At 38.6% G+C, this 16,625-nt stretch overlaps 1 protein-coding gene across 6 annotated transcripts in view; it reads left to right on the top strand.

Moving 5' to 3' along the window:
• Nucleotides 1-16,625, top strand: part of tnk2b (tyrosine kinase, non-receptor, 2b) — a 64,789-nt gene continuing 48,164 nt past the window's right edge. For 2 of the 6 annotated variants that reach the window (XM_074650512.1, XM_074650506.1), the window contains exons 1-2: nucleotides 3-284; nucleotides 13,086-13,321. The gene's annotated coding sequence lies outside the window, so the exon portion shown is untranslated. Of the gene's footprint in view, nucleotides 285-13,085; nucleotides 13,322-16,625 lie in introns of all 6 variants that reach the window. The other 4 variants (XM_074650509.1, XM_074650511.1, XM_074650517.1 and 1 more) reach the window with 4 other exon arrangements.

Here is a 16,625-nt window from a genome sequence, read left to right as displayed (position 1 = left end):
GTGATGCATCTTCACATACACAGATGATCTTTGATGCTGTACAAAGACAGCACAGAAGTGACGCCAGCAGCCTCAGCGCTCAAACCACACTGTGTTTTCAGACTTCAGTGAACCATTCAACCCGGACTGCTGCAGACTTTATCCAGCCTCCTTCACGACCATGACCGAGAGCCTTTAAAGCGTTGCAGCGTGAACTTGTAGCCGGTTTGTTGGAGCAGCTGAAACACACCGGAACAGTAACAGGAGGTGACAGACAGCAAAGTGACAGGAGCTGAGATTGACAGGTAGGAGCGCTCACTGTGGAGAGAGCAGTATATATATACACATGTTGCACACAGAAAACACTACTACTCTTTTATTAATAGTTTCCGTTTTAAAGTGTTGGCTTTGCATTGGAAAGCTAGAGTTGTCAGAGTGGTCTGATGTCATGTTATCCTGCAAAGCAAAGCGATATATCGGGCTGGTTGCTGATTTTGTTTTGGTGTGACTTGGTGAACTCTCTGTGCATAAAAGTTTGGCTCGTTGGCAAACAATGTGAGATGACTGCATGCTGACATTGGGCTCACATTAGGGCAAAAAATAAGGAAAAATAAATGAATGAAAAATAAATAAATGACATTGTATAAAAAATTTATTATTCTACAAAAAATATTATAAATCATAAATAAATTATTATATACAAAATAAAAAAAGATTATACAGAAAAAAAGAGTAATTTATATGCAAAAAACTAAATAAACATTTGAAAAAAATGCATAAATAAATATATACACAAATAAATGAACAAATAAATGTCAAAATAAATTCAAATGACTACAATTATTCTTTTATATGTTATATTTCCACATTTATTTATTCTTTTATTTTTTTTATCTCTTTATACTTCCACATTTTTTATTTACTTATTTAGTCTTTTATTTATTTCTCATTATATTTCCACATTTATTTATTACTTATATATTATTTTATTTATTCCTTGTTATATTTCCACATTTATTTATTACTTATATATTATTTTATTTATTCCTCATTATATTTTCACATTTATTTATTTACTTATTTATTCTTTTTTCTCTTTATACTTCCACATTTTTTATTTACTTATATTATTCTATTTATTTCTCTTTATATTTCCACATTTATTTATTTACTTGTATATTATTTTATTTATTCTTCATTATATTTCCATATTTATTTATTACTTATATACTACTTTATTTATTCTTCATTATATTTCCATATTTATTTATTACTTATATACTACTTTATTTATTCCTCATTATATTTCCACATTTATTTATTTACTTATATATTATTTTATTTATTCCTTATTATATTTTCACATTATTTTATTTACTTATATGCTTTTATTTATTCCTCATTATATTTCCACATTTATTTATTACTTATATATTCTTTTATTCATTGCTTATTATATTTACACATATATTTATTTACTTATATATTATTTTGTTTATTCCTCATTATATTTCCACATTTATTTATTTAGTTATATTATTTTATTTATCCTCATTATATTTACACATATATTTATTTACTTATATATTATTTTTTATTTATTCCTCATTATAGTTCCACATTCATTTATTTATTTAATTATGTATTCTTCTATTTATTCCTCTATATTTCCACATTTTTTTATTTACTTAGATATTCTTTTAGTTATTCCTTAATATATTTCAACATTCATTTATTTATATACTTATATATTCTTTTATTTATTCCTCATTATATTTCCACACATATTTCTTTACTTATGTATTCTTTTATTTATTATATTATTTATTCTTTAACAGACTTATTCCTCTGTTATGGCACTATCAGGTTCCGTGTTTGCTCCAGGTTGCACAAAAAACAGCCAACCAGGAGACGATTTACAGTCAGGCAGTATTTTCAGAAATCCCATTTGCCACTCGGCTTGAATTTTCTGTGTTGATCTCCAAAGGATTCTCTGTCCCAGCAGCGTTCATCTAAAGGACACCTTGAATAAAATGATGGTAAGTTGCAGCATTTTACCTTTTTTTATTGTTACATGTAGAATGCATCATTATATAGTTGACTTTTAGGTTTGGCTGCCCGAGGAAAGAGTTCAGTTTACCTGTAAATTAAGCTAACATTAGACTGTTATTGATTGTGAGAGAATGATTTTACTGTAGCTGCTTTGATGGAAGCAAAAAGTGCAGATATTTCTGAAAACGTAACAATTTTAAGTCAATGCTATTGTAAAGTTGTTTGATCGAAAGATGCCATCTGATGTTTGTAGGTGAACCACTTTGGATGCACTTTTGTGAAGCTGTTAGATGGATGCAGTGACCAGAAGCTGGTTTCAGAGATAAAGTGAGCTTTGAATGGAAAACAACACAGTAAGTTCTCATATTGCAGACTAAAAATACACACAGCATCTTTCAATTTCCAATAGTTGGATAATTTATAATAATTGTTGCTTAATTGTCTTTGAAGGAGCCAAAAGAGGAAGACTTCAGATTGAAGGTGATGACTGAGGAGGAACTTCCTGGGAGGCTGAACTGAGATCATCAAATCAAGCACCTGTTGTATGAGGGGTGGAAGTAACACAAAATAATTGATAAAAATGGAACTGATGAAAATGCATGCGAATTGAAAAATCATGTGATAAATTGTGCATTGATTTGATAAACTTGATTGATATTTTATTTTCAACAGTGTTGCTCTGATAATCAACTGTCCACCATTCATCATTCACAACACCCAACTGACATTTATCGTTTACAGCACGCAGTTTTTGTTACTTCCGTCCAAAACGACTGATAGGGCGGAAGTAACAATAATTGCGTGCTGAAAACGATAAATGTCAGTTGGGTGTTGTGAATGATGAACGGTCGAATGTTGATCATCAGATAAACACTGTCTCAAATAAAATATCAATCAAGTTTATCAAATCAATGCACAATTCATCACTATTTTTCAATTCACATACATTTTCATCACGTCAACACTTTTACCAATTATTTTTCGTTACTTCCGCCCCTCATACTGATGGAATTTTGCTTGTATTTATTTATCAATTAATGTTTATCACATTACTATTTCACCACTGAACACCTTCATCTTTTCTTCAAGAATGAGAGAAACATCACTTTAATTTGATACTATTTTCCTACAAATAAGGTGCAATATGTGTTAAATGTAAGACCACAAATATGTATACAGAACCTCTGTACTGTATGGAGTACTATTGTACTGAGTTGCTTGTCTGGATGTAAGCTATATTGATTTTTTGTGCTGACTTGTATGATTTATAGCCGCATGTATTGTGTAGATTTGTACTGTATAAGGAAATAGATTTTTCACTTAAAATAAATAACAACACTCCATGTGCCTGTTGTCCTTTTGTAACCTATTTTATATGTCATGTAAAACATCAGTTAAAGGGACTGTTTGTAACTTCTTACACGTATAAATCAATCCGGGTCGGTGTCCCATGCGCGCTCGTGTGTGGCTACGCTGTTCAGACTCAGACTCCAACACAAACTACACGGAAGCACCAAAACCGCAAAGTTCTATCTAGTGAAGCCCGTCTTGCAAAACAGTGTTGGCCGCGGTCGGAGGACGCGGGGGAGACCGTAGCTTTGGTCTCCAGGGCCGGAGTCTCAGCGACACAGGAGTCTCTGCGACACCTGTGTCGCTGGTTAACAGCGACACAGGTGTCGCTGTTAACCAGCATTTCTGATTCTTACAAACAGTCCCTTTAAATAAGATTAGCAAGCATCTTCTGACCCTTGAGTTTGAACCAGTGTATTTGACATGATGAAACTTTATTAAGCTGCAGTGTATAAAAATTCTCATCCAAGAAATCAGATAAAACAGGATGAATAAAATACCTGTAAATAACGAAATGTGTTCAGAAAGACAAACTATGCAGTTTAGCTCTATAAGGGCTTTTCTTGTTTCCACTTGCTGTGTGTTATCTCTCTCCCTCTTCTTCTTCCTCTTCTCTTTCTCACCTCGCACACACCTGACACACCTGGTGACAGATACGAGGCCTGAGGGCAGCAGAACAAAGCTTTCTATCTCCTACCCTGTAGATTAACTTCCTCAGCTGGGCCCAGCTTCTCTATTCACAATGACACATACACTCATCCTCGTAGAGAAGTTACAACAAGCACAAAGGATTGTCAGTTGCTGTGAGTATTTTATATTTATGCTTGAAGTCTCTTAAAGAAAACACTATCATTCTCTCTATCTCTGCTCGTCACACACACGGACACACACCACCAGCTGTTATAACTGTCATGATATCTGTAGATCTATGAGTAATGCTCATAGTTTTATGCCTGGCATTATGTAATCCATTTGCACACGACTGATTGTTTTATTGGTACAATTAACTTTAATGGTTGCCAGTGTTTGACTGTAAAATCAGATTGACCTGCTGTCGTCCGACAGGATAAAAGTCCAGGGCACTCTCGTACAGTCGGCTGTTGATGAATCAGGTAGTCGTTGCTGAACGCCACACGGCTCGGTGTGATTTGTTTGATTGTATGATTTAATGTTTACATTAAAGTATAAGAGTGTTTAACTAACTTGCATGTGAAATCAGCTTGGATCGTCAGTCATTACACATTTGAGTGTCTGACTTCATAAACCTTGCAGTGTAAGATAAGATATTCTTTTATTAGTCACACAGTGGGGACATTTGCAATGTGTGTGATGATAATTATTGGCTTTCAGTTTGACACAATCTTTATTTCACTACAGTTAAGCTTGTAACGGTCTGGAAATGGAAATTGAAGGCAGTGGGAACTTACAAGGGATCTTTATCAACCTAACTCGCTGATTTAATGCAGAATATCCTAAACATCTTTCATCCTTCCCTTGTCTCTATATTTTAGGGAAGCACCGATCCGACTTTTTCAGTCCCGATACCAATACCTGGGCTTTGGGTATCGGCCGATACCGATCCGATACCAGTGTTTAATTAATAAGCTGTATGCCTCAGTGAGTGGAAGTGACTTTGGTGATTCTTTTATGTGTAAGGCAGCATCAGCCTTGACTTGAACATTGCTTTTTCTAACTTTGTAAAACAAAATGTAAAAAATAAATACACAGATCAAAATGTAGTTAGTTATTTCTTATTAAAATAATAAATTGTACACCAACAACTTGGCAAAAAAAAGGAATTACAATTCAGTTGTAAAGCTTTTTAATGCAGCAACAAATTGGTCAAAACTTAAACTGGAATTAAAATTTCTGAATATAATGTAAATAGTATATAAACATAGAGCTGAATTAAATAGATCGGCCCCATTGTCACCGATATCCGAGCTATTTGAGTCAGTATCAGCCTGATATCCAATCTGGTATTGGTGCATTCCTACTATATTTGTATTTTTCTGTATAAAACACTCCTGGGTAAGTCAGTGTACATGTCATGACTATGCATGAGTCTGTTGCACACTTTGGAAAATAGACAAAGAGGTTATTTGACATTGGATGATGCTAGAAGATATGTGGGATGTGATGTTTGATGTGTTGAAGCTATGATGTGGTTGAAGTGTTACACTGGTTGTGATTTCAGTCAGACTTACTGTAGTAAAGCTGTCTTCTAATCAGTATAACGGTGTCATGCAAACAATGTGTTTAATTACATGTTTTTGGCATTGTAGATCAGAATCTGCTCATGAACCATGACGTCTGGTCTCGGTTTCTAATACTTGTGGTTGCCTTCTGGAATTCATATCAGTAGGCAAGATCTCCTGCTCTTACATTGACCCCTCACATCACAGATTTGGTGATAGCTACTTCCACTTTTCACATGCTGTAGCTTGTAAAATGGATTGCCCTGTGTTTGAAGTGGATACGATCCAGTTTTCGGCTGAATATGACACGCTGTCGGTCTGTGGTGATAGTGGGAGTGCTCACATAAATACACATCATGGCAGTGATGGATCGTAGAGAGCTCTGTGGAATGAGCAGATTCTTGAGAACACCAAATGTGGTTTCTTGTTGAGGTACAATCTCCCAGCTTCCTGTGAGGTGATGTTGTGATGTCATCTAGTGGTCAGAGAGGCTTTATATTGTGCAGCCCACATGCCCTATGTTGTTATGTCGTCTTTTAGTAAAAACCTTGAATTGTAAATTACTTTTTTGAAAATATTCTGGATAAGAGCGTCACCGTAATGCATCCAGTGTAGTGAGGTAAAGTGAGGAGCTAGATTTACCTGTGTCAAATACGGAAATAGACAATATAGCATATACATCTTTTAAGATTTTTTTTCTCTTAGTTTTCTATAGTATTATTCTGTAATCTATTCTGTTCCGATTGCTGCTCAAAATCCAGCCCCGATCTTATTACATGCAGGATGTTCCATTAGTGACTAAACTAGTCGGATGAGGCTGACAGTCATGTGACATAAATGCAGTTAAACACATTTACTGTCGAGCTCTCCTCACTAAAGACTGATTTAGTGACGCACAGGCAGGCCACAAGTTTATGACTGGTACTGATTTTAAGATTTACATAAAGCGTCGACTCCATTGTTTATTTTTGACTATTTGATGAGCTATAATATGTAGATTTTTACTTTTATTAAACAAGAACATTGCTAATTTGAGGGGCAGCTACTGACTTTCAGAGTCAAACATGACGCACACAAACCTTTAGAAAGGAAGTAAACTTGATCAGCATTATCTTTTATTACAGAATTATCTGTATTGTGTTTCGTTAATATTTAATTATGCCACAATTGTAGAAATGAAGGAGCTGAGTTCTATATAGCCACCTCTTCTTTGTGATTGTAAGGCTGTATGTATCTATCAAAGTGGATGCCGAGGTGCTTCCTCCTCATGACACCACATGGTGCGATGATTATAATTCCTAGAAAGTCAAATAAAAGGAACCAGACCCTTCTGCCCGACATGTTTAAACACGGACCTCTAAAGATGATTATTACCGCTCTGAGGCAGTATGATTACAGGTGATTGGACATGTAATAAGATGGGGTGAACACTACTTTTAATACTGGCTTGTTGCCCAGCGAGCAGTTAGAAATACAGGAATAGTGTTAAGTGTGGGCCGCAACAACAGGATGTGACAGTTTGCAGTGTTGCACCACCTTCCTGAAGGAGTGAAACATTTGGTGACTCAGAGCAATAGAAGCTGTAGTTTATACTGAAAGTGAATCCAAGTCCGTAATCAAGAATGACAGCCGGGGGATAAGATGTCAGTGTGCTAGTGTGCAGGAAGTTTTCCAGTGCTGTTTAATGAGCAGAAAAGACTTGAAGCTGTTTGACTCATTTGTGTCTCAAACGACCATGTACAAAAATCATTAATCTCATTCAAAGAGAAGAGATGTCAGATTTAGCTACTAGCTAATTTCCATTTTGCTTATTCTTCTGTGCCAAAAAAACATTAAAAATCATCGATGAGCTACACTGTTGACATGTTCCTTCATTATGATAATCAATGTAGCAATGTAGTTTATTTGAGTCAATCTCACATACACTGTCCTGGGTCTGTAAATACTCACTAGAGCACCACACCTGTATTAATCCGCAGCTGAAAATAGTCCCCAACAATTACACTGTTTACTCCAGTTTGAGTAACATTTGTTAAAAAATGAACAGTGTCCAGCTGTTTTAAGAAGACCTGGTCAAAACCGAGTGTGTGTCTGGACCGTTTATGGTCAGTCTGTGAATTTGTGTCTAAATTGTTATACCAATAGTCAGTAGTCATCTCTATAATGTTAAATCCAGTGGTACATGTCCACCAGGTCCGGCGAGAACAGTAGAGGACGCGCTGCTCCACTCGACTGGCCGTTCAAGCGGTGATGTACCCTAATGTGGAATGCGTGTGATTAGTCGCTGGTTTTCTGCTCGCCTTTTCAAACAGGAGACAACATGGCGGCCTGCTCATAAACTTTCTGTTACTCCGTCTGAACAATCCACCAGAATCTACTTCCGCAAACATTTTAAGCGAGAAATAGGCGATGCCACTGCTGAATCTGGTTTCATTTTAGAACTAGATCGCCTAGTTTCACAGCTTCGCTTGACATGTCGCGCTGGACGGGCTCATTTGCATAACGGACTGTTTCTCCCCTTTTGTTGAGCTGGCCCTCTGTTGTCATGCCAAAAAATAAAATTATCTTTTTAAAAAATGAAACTAAATATTAGTGATCCATTAAAAAAACAAAACAAAAAAAACGTCCATCCAGAGACAGGGTAGGGATGTTGGAAAGTATAGAGAGAGGGTCTAATTCTGGTCTTGTCATGAGGTTTGTTGGTGGCAAGAAAAACGCCAGCCTTGAAGCTGTCTCTATAGTTACTACTAACTGATGAAGTGAAGTACCCTCTAATTCACCACGCTTTACCACCACTGTGTTTCTGCTGCCACAAATCCCTCAAATACTTTCTATGCCCAATCTGACTCCACACAGCTGCTTCCTAATAACGGTTATTCACCACACAGCTTCCTCCCACATGCACATCTACAGTTAATAGAGAAGCCCCGGTCTGACTTTTTCAGTCCCAATACGGATAGCGATACCAGGGCTTTGGGTATCAGCCTATTCCGAGTACTGATCTGATACCAGTGTTTAGCTAATAATGTATGCCTCACTGTGTGGAAGTGACTAGGATCATTATTTTATGTGTTAGGTAACATCAAGCCTGACTTAAACATTGATAAACTTTGTAAAGCAAAATGTGACCAATAAATACATAGATATAAATGTATTTAATTGTTCTTTATTATTAAAATAATAAATCATACATCAGCAACTTGGTAATAAATCTTCAAATTTAACAGGAATTATAACTTTTTTAATGCAGCAACAAATTTGCCAAAACTTAAACAGGAATTAAAATTACAGTATATAATGTGTATAGTTTATAAACATAAAATTTAATTAAATAGATCGGCCCCATTGTCACCGATATCCGATCCAGTATCGGTATCGGTGCATCCCTAACAGTTAATCTGTCTATTCTGTTGTTAACCTGTAACTCCCCTTCCTTCCTATCTGTATGTCAACCCTGTATCTTTATAAATGGAACACTGTAATGGAGACTTGTGTGACTGAAAGTATATTGATGATGTGACACTGTGATTTATTCCCCTTCTCTGTCCACTATGTTACTCACGCGTCCTATATGTGTGTGGGTGTGAGACAGCAATAGAGAGGGCTGTTTTTTTTTCATGTACTGTCTCCTCTGCTGGTGAGAGAAGATTGTGTTTCACTCCTCTCACCTCCTCATAGTGTCTCGTCTTCCTCATTTCAGCTTTGCTTTGTCCTCAGGAGAGAATATAGTTGGCCTGGCCTCTCCTTAGTTCATCTCTTATTACCATGGTAGCCTGATCATGGGAGTATTTACATTCAGTGTCCATAGGAACATCATCAAAACAAGTTACTAAACTGATTCAGAGTTTAATATATTACACATATATATGAAGTTTAAATTCTATGGTTAAGCTGTTGTCATGGGTACCTGATATGTTGTTGGTATAGAAATGATTTACTGTATAAGCGGTTAGCAGATGAGTTTAAAATACAGCAGTCTAAGACAAAGACCATTGTCAGTGTTCAAGAGGTCCTGGTAAACTAAAGATGATGCAAATCAAAACACTTTTTTTTTTTTTTTTGGTGAGTGGTGCCATGTTGACTTCATCAGTGGGGGGAGGCAGCATGAATGAAAGGCTTTTCTGTTGACATTGGAGTGCATGAATCAGCAGTGACTCTGCAATGGAAAAGACAAGAGAGGCAGGCTTTCTATTCAGAATGATGAATCGTGGTTAATTAGAGGCTTTTTTAAAAAAACAAAGAGCTAGGAGACGGGATGGAGAGCGTCATGTGCTAATATTGGTTTAGTAATATGAACAGATGATCTTGTTATGTTGTTTGTGGTAAACTGGTTTCACCATCCTAAGTTTCATACAGTTGGACTGTGGGAACAAATTTTGCATCGTTTCAGACTGAATTTGCATCATCTGAGCCTGATATGCAAATGCTGACTGCAAGGTCACCATTTAAGTCGAAAACTCTCACCATGTCCGTTACTGACTACTGAAAAACACAACATAAAATAGCGACCACAACCAATGTTCAACCAACCATTTAGCCAAGAGCCCAGTGTCTTTGTTTGGTCATAATGTAATGAAAGAGGACAGACATGTCAGAAGTGAACCAACATAAGAAAGGAAATGCATGTACTGAAAAACAAGTCTAACAGCCGTGCTAGCGGCTATGAGAGGCTGTATTTGGGCATAGCAGTACTTTGAGCTAAATGCTAACATCGTCATGCTCACAATGCCGAATCTAACATGCTGATGGTTAGCAGGTAATGTTTACCTTGTTCACCATCTTTCATGTTACCATGCTAACATGTCTAGAAGGTAACCCGCAAATTGCAAAATCTGATCTGAAATCTGCAAAAACTTGAAAAACTCTCGCAAGACTCGCTGCCCGACTTTAACTATTTGGGATCAATGCCTAACCTTAACCATCTTGTGAGAGTTTCCCCAACTCGTGGGTTACCTTCTAGACGCGACCCCTCTGAGGAGCATGAACGTCTGTACAAAATTTCATGACAGTCCATCCAACATTTGTTGAGATAGTTAATTCTGGAGCAAAGTGGTGGACTGGCTGACAGACCGATTTTTAGCATAACTTAAATCACATTAAATTCAGTGCATGCTGGTAAACAGATCGTAAACACCACTCTTTTGCTGTCACTGTAGTTTATTTTCTTTACATTTATCATGTTTTAAGTGGCCTCTGTGCTTGACCGTGTTTGTGCAGTTTATTTTGGGCCTTTCTTACCCTCCCTAGGAACTGGGTGGTGTTTGTGTGTCTTTATGTGCCAGGGTGGGGGCCGCAGCCATAAACTACCTTCTCCTCCCTGCCCTGCCCACTGACAGAGTTGCGAAACAAAAATGTGAAATCCACTGAGGTCGTGTGATGTTGCCCTCTGGCATGTTACAGATTGTTGTCAATAGAAGAAGATGCAGCTTACGGCTTTAGCCTGAGCCACTAATGCATGAATAGTGTCGATAAATGACTGACATCCCAGTGGCTATTTGTCACTTAAAAGCCTCCAAACTGTCGAGTGTGTGTATTTGTTTATAGTTCGCGCCTATGAGCTTGAATGTGATTGGTGTGTTACTGTCCGGCGTGCTCGTGTTTCTCCGCGCACAGTTACATACGTAGTCTCTTTTGCTCGCAGACAAAGGAGTCATTTGTGGAGCGTATGCAGGGAGGAAGAATAGCTTGGTGTTTCTCCTTGTTGTGAGCTTCTCCTCTGACACTGTAGGCTCCAGTCAGCTACTTCACTAGGTGGTGGGCGGACTGTGTCCTCGTGTGAATTGCATTGATTCATTCATACTGCCCTCTCCTGCTCAGGGCCCCTCAGGCATTCCTATCACAGCCCCCAGACCTGGTTGGAACAATGTCAAGTCAATTCGCATTAATCATCGGAAGTTGCTTCCGGTTGTAGCCCACTGTTAGTTATTGTTTCAGCAGGCGACAGTGAGATAGAGTTTCACCTTCTTTTAACTTTTTCAGGACTTATATCAAATTCTTGTGCTCTGAGGTGATTATACTGTAAATTAACCAACAATTTCAAATTCATGTAATCAGAATGGTTTCACTTTTAAAAGCGTGCCATTGTGAGGAAGTTACTCATCTCTGTGGTTTACTGAGTTCAGGTGTTGCCAGAACTCTGTGTGGTCATGTGTGTCGTGCGAGTGGGTGGATGGATGTTGCTCAACGCTTGGCTTCCGCTTCATCTCAATCGATGTAAAGTTTCATTTGCTTTGAAATAGAAAGGAAGAAAATCAGACATTGAACTGAAACATAAGAAGGTGTTTTTTTATTCATTTATTTATTTTATGTGTTATATACCAACATGTTATGGGGCGGAGTCATTTTCATCATGAAGCATGTCTACAGTACCCTAAAGTGTCAAACAGGATATTGACTTACTATCCTTTCAAGATAACTGCTGTTGATAACCTAATTTATTCATCTTGTCTTTTCAGTTTCCTCACTAATAGGAACAGGTGTCTAGGGATGTCACAAGAACTGATACTTTGGTACCAAGTCGATGCCAAAATTCTGAAAACGTTTGTCTACAGTACCGTATAGGTACCGCCAGAGCTCCGGACTTACGTCGTCTAAAATCTGAAAGGACGCAGTAACCTCACTATCGACACGTCCAGGAGATGCATCCTATTTTTTTCCTGATAGTGCTTCACTGTGAACAACAAATCCGTGTTGAATTCAGCAGGAGGAGAGCTAGTTAACGTTGGCTGTTAGCAGCCGATGGGCAGCACAGTCCTGCACGCAGCTAACAACTAACGTTTACGGGAGGTGTTTACATTATGATGCGTTCAGGCTCTATTTAGTACAAATAATTATTGGGCTAAGGTAAATTCTAATGTTATCATGATGTGTTCAAATGTAATCTTGTAAAATGTAGTTTTTGGCATGAAACTGATGTTTTCACAGCAATATAGATAGATAACCGAGAGGGAATTATGACCTGTGTAACTTCAAAAAACAGGATGCAAACGCTAATAAAGGAGTGTATGTTGAAGTACATGGGATTTATTCTTTTTTTACCGTAGTATTGAATTGGTATTGAGAATCATGGAGTTTCACTGGTGTTGGTATTGACTACTGATTTTCTGGTATCGTGACATCCCTACTGCTGTGCTTATTATCAGCCTGTGTGTTCAAACTGAGTGTGTGTCTGCAGGGGGCCCTCCAGGGCAGTCAAGTCCCTTTCTGTTGAAACCCTGTAAACCTCTCCAGGGTCCTGGCTCCGACTCATTCTCTCATCACAGTATTAGATCTCTCTATGGGTGCACAAAGACCCATGGGTGCTCACTTTCAGCCACTCAGGACAGTAGAGAGACTCAGTGCCTGTGAAGGTGTTTATCTGCCTCATGTCGTTTGCACAGGAAATACAGCAGATCTGCGGTTAGAGGTGATGAGGCAAGCTCTCTGTAATGCTTTATGGAAGGAAATAATATGATATCTAGACCCCTATAATGTAACAATTTCTTGTTTCTTTCGTTGTTTTTTCAGGCAAGTCCTGAAACGTACTCCTGGGTTTGTGTTGATCAATGGATGAGGATGAAATCATGTGAGCGTGTGCTAGCGTCGCGGTGCCATGGACTCGTAGCTGGGCAAAATCTCACCTCAATGGACTGGGGGCCTCGTCTGCACGTGGTTGACCTTCTGTCATCAACCTGAGAGGAGTATCTACGGTGTCATAGCGGACGCTCGACGAGAACCAGGTTTCTACGGCTCAAATATTGCAGGTAAGAAGATTGTGTGCGTGTGTCGGACAATAGTACTGTATCAATGCTATTCTGTTTTGCTGAATTCACTGCAGCTGGGTGTGACTGTGTGCTGTGCATGTTTTTGCTGTGGTGTGCACTGTTTAAACACACACACGAGTTTGGTTTACTATTCCGTCTCAGTGTGTGTGTGTGTGTGTGTGTGTGTGTGTGAGCTATGCAGACATGAGATCATGCCAAACAGTGACTGTGCTTTCTTCAAAGCGGGGAGGTCCACAGACCAGCTCTCTGTATGTCTGAATGGGAACTATTCACCTTTGAAATGCAGAGGAGCAAATACTGAGGATGATGTCATCTTTGGTCATGCTGTTGGTTTTTCGTGTGCGAGTTAAAAGATTTAAACATATCATGGCAGGATGATGAAGAAAAGAGGAAAGAAGGTGGATGTGGTTGACCAGTTCCTGTTTCATCAGGCTTGTGTTTGAGTAGCCAAAAGAGGATCCGTCACGTCCCAGCTTTGTTTATTTTCTATATGTGGGACACAGTCGCCGAATAACAATTCTTAGAGCTAATGAGGTAGAGTAGGAGGAAGTAAGAGTCACACTGGTGGCTTTGATAGAAACCCTTCTGTTACTCAGGCACAAACAGACCCACGCACAGGATGCTGGCCAGCCAGACACTCCCAAACAGGTGTCTGCAAGCCTCAGGACAAAGAGAAATGATAACGTGCGTTTGAGAGCTAAGAAGAATGAGGGAAACAGTGAGAGGAACAGACTATGTGAATGTGTACAGTATGTGTGCTTGTGAATGTAGGAATCGTGCCAACATGCCTTTGTGTGAGTGGGTGCCCTCACTGACACGCTGTACATGCTTTTGTTTTGTGAAACACCACACGAATGACCGAATGCTGCCGCCAGGCCGGTTGTTTACTTATCAGAAGCAGACCATCAGTGTTTAGGTCTGTAAATGGTTCTATAATTGGAGCAGGTGGAGTGGCAGTCCTGTTACAGATGCTTATCTCGGTACTGTTGGGGTCAGGCCAGGCCTCCTTCCTCTGCCAGAGGGGATAGATGTCTGATGTCTGACTGAAACAGTGCATTTGTAGTTTTATCGTTTTGTAATGTGAAAATCACTGAAGTATTGCACATTGAGGTATATGTACTTTATTATTAGTATTTACATTTTCTGCTACTTTCTACTTCTACTTACATTTCAGGGTAAAATGTTTTTCTTTTTTTTTACTACATTTATTAAACAGCTATAGTTACTTTTCAGATAAAGATGTTTACACGCAAAACGCCAACTTATAAAATGATCCATTGTCAAACAACCCAGCAGTAAAGGAAGTAGTTAGCTCCGCTTTGACCGGCTACAACATTAAAATGCTACTTACAGAGTAATGCTTATAGTAATAATAATATAATAATATAATATAACAGAAAACAATGCTACTTGTGTTACTGAAAGACATAGTCATACTAAACAACAGCCTTATTCCAATATATTATAATAATAACATTATACAGCGCAGGTAGTACATTAACCACTCTTCATACTTTGGAACTGAGATTATGTTAATCAGCCTGTTGAGTTATTTCTGTCCTGGATGTTGTGTTTTTATGAATGATTCTTTTCATGAGGTAGCGTCTGAGCTGAGGCTCAGAGGCTGTATGTGATGACTTTTCCATTGTTACATATATATTTTTTGAACAGTGCTGTACAGTAGTTGACTCCTGTGGGATGTAACAACTTTCTAACCCCTTCTGATCTATGCGCTGCGCTGGATAGCACACTGGTATAAACAGGAAATGATGCATTTTTTTGTTTATATGAACAGAAATGATAAAATCAGTGTTACCATTTCACGTGTGTGGGATGATCCACTGCAAGCACCATGAAGCATGTGCTTGTTTAAATCTAATGTCATCTAAAGTGCAGCAGAATGCAGTCACACATAGGAACTTTGAGTTGGCAGCTCTGCTTTGATTGATTGAATGAATGCAAACACCTTGTCGATAAAATGGCTGAGTAGCTTGCTGGACTTGAACCCAGAAGAGCAAATGTACCCCCGTCAATCAGAGTTGTTTTCATGCAAAGAGAATTCAGTCAGGGACATTCAGTCATTTGGTAATAAAGAGCAGAGACGGTGAGTTCCAGTCTCGAGCAGAGAGGAGAGCTTTGGGACCAAAAATGTATATATATTTTGTGTCAATAATTATTTTTTTAAGCGGACATTGAATAATTTAAATCAAATATTGACTGATAATGGGTGGAGTGCTTATAGGGTGTAAAATTAAGCCAGTTAAGTGCAAAATTCTAGTAAATGAGTCCTGTAAGGTTTACTTATCTACCTTTCATACTGGAAGTTATCTACGTCCAATTCAGTTCCTAGAAATCCAGGAGAATTTCAGTTATATAGCCTGAAGGGGGTGAAAGAAAATATGCTCCAAGATGCTCCAAGAATGAATCCACGCTTTGAGTTACTTGTTACTCTGGATTTAAATAAAAAAGTGATAGTGGGAAGAAAGGTAGACAGAGAAGCATGAGGATGGAGGGAAAGGGACTAAACCAGCGGAGAGGAAGCTCCCAGAATAGCAGCAGCGAGCGGTGAGTGTGCTTTTTGTGGAGGGTGTCTCTGAATGCTTGGAGGGCCTCAGGGGCCCAGACTGACAGAGGAGAAGTCGGAGGAAAGGGAGCCTCTGGGAGTCAAAGCGTATGAGTGTGTGTGTGGGTGTGAGAGAGAGAGAGAGGACAGTGTTATTTTAACCCTGAACTTACATCCGGCTGTCACACCATACCCCCCCCCCCCCTCCAGTCTGCTGACTCCTCAATCAATCTACCTGCAGACCAGTTGTCACACGCCTCACTGTCGCTTTCGCTCCTTCTTTAGCTTCCCTCTCCTTTCACCTTTAGCTTTTTTTTCTCCATTATCTCTTCTCTTTTTTTCCGTTCCTCCACACATGCACAGGTATTGCATTACCAGCCCCCCTGAGGACTGGCGTGCTGTCTGTCTCTTCCGGATGTATTGTATGTTAGCCTTGTTGTCAACGCATCAGATTTCCTGATTGAGAGACCCTGTAATAGATCACCTTGTGGCTCTGGCAGCTCACAGCCACAGGCTTCCCAAAGTTTAACATTCAAGCTCTGCTTTAACATCCAAAAAGATAAACTTCAAAGTACTGACCATAGTTTAATTGTAATTATGTAATGTAATCATGTAATTATTTTTGTAGGCACAATCTGATGCAGGCAGTGTATCGTCTACATGTTTACTTTTACATGTCTGGCAAGCCTAATGGAAAACAAACCCCAGCTTTAAGGCTGT

This window comes from Sebastes fasciatus, chromosome 11, assembly GCF_043250625.1.
Source record: "Sebastes fasciatus isolate fSebFas1 chromosome 11, fSebFas1.pri, whole genome shotgun sequence".
NCBI lineage: Eukaryota > Metazoa > Chordata > Actinopteri > Perciformes > Sebastidae > Sebastes > Sebastes fasciatus.
The sequence above is the reverse complement of the archived record's forward strand: the minus strand, read 5'-3'. Positions and strand labels throughout refer to the sequence as shown.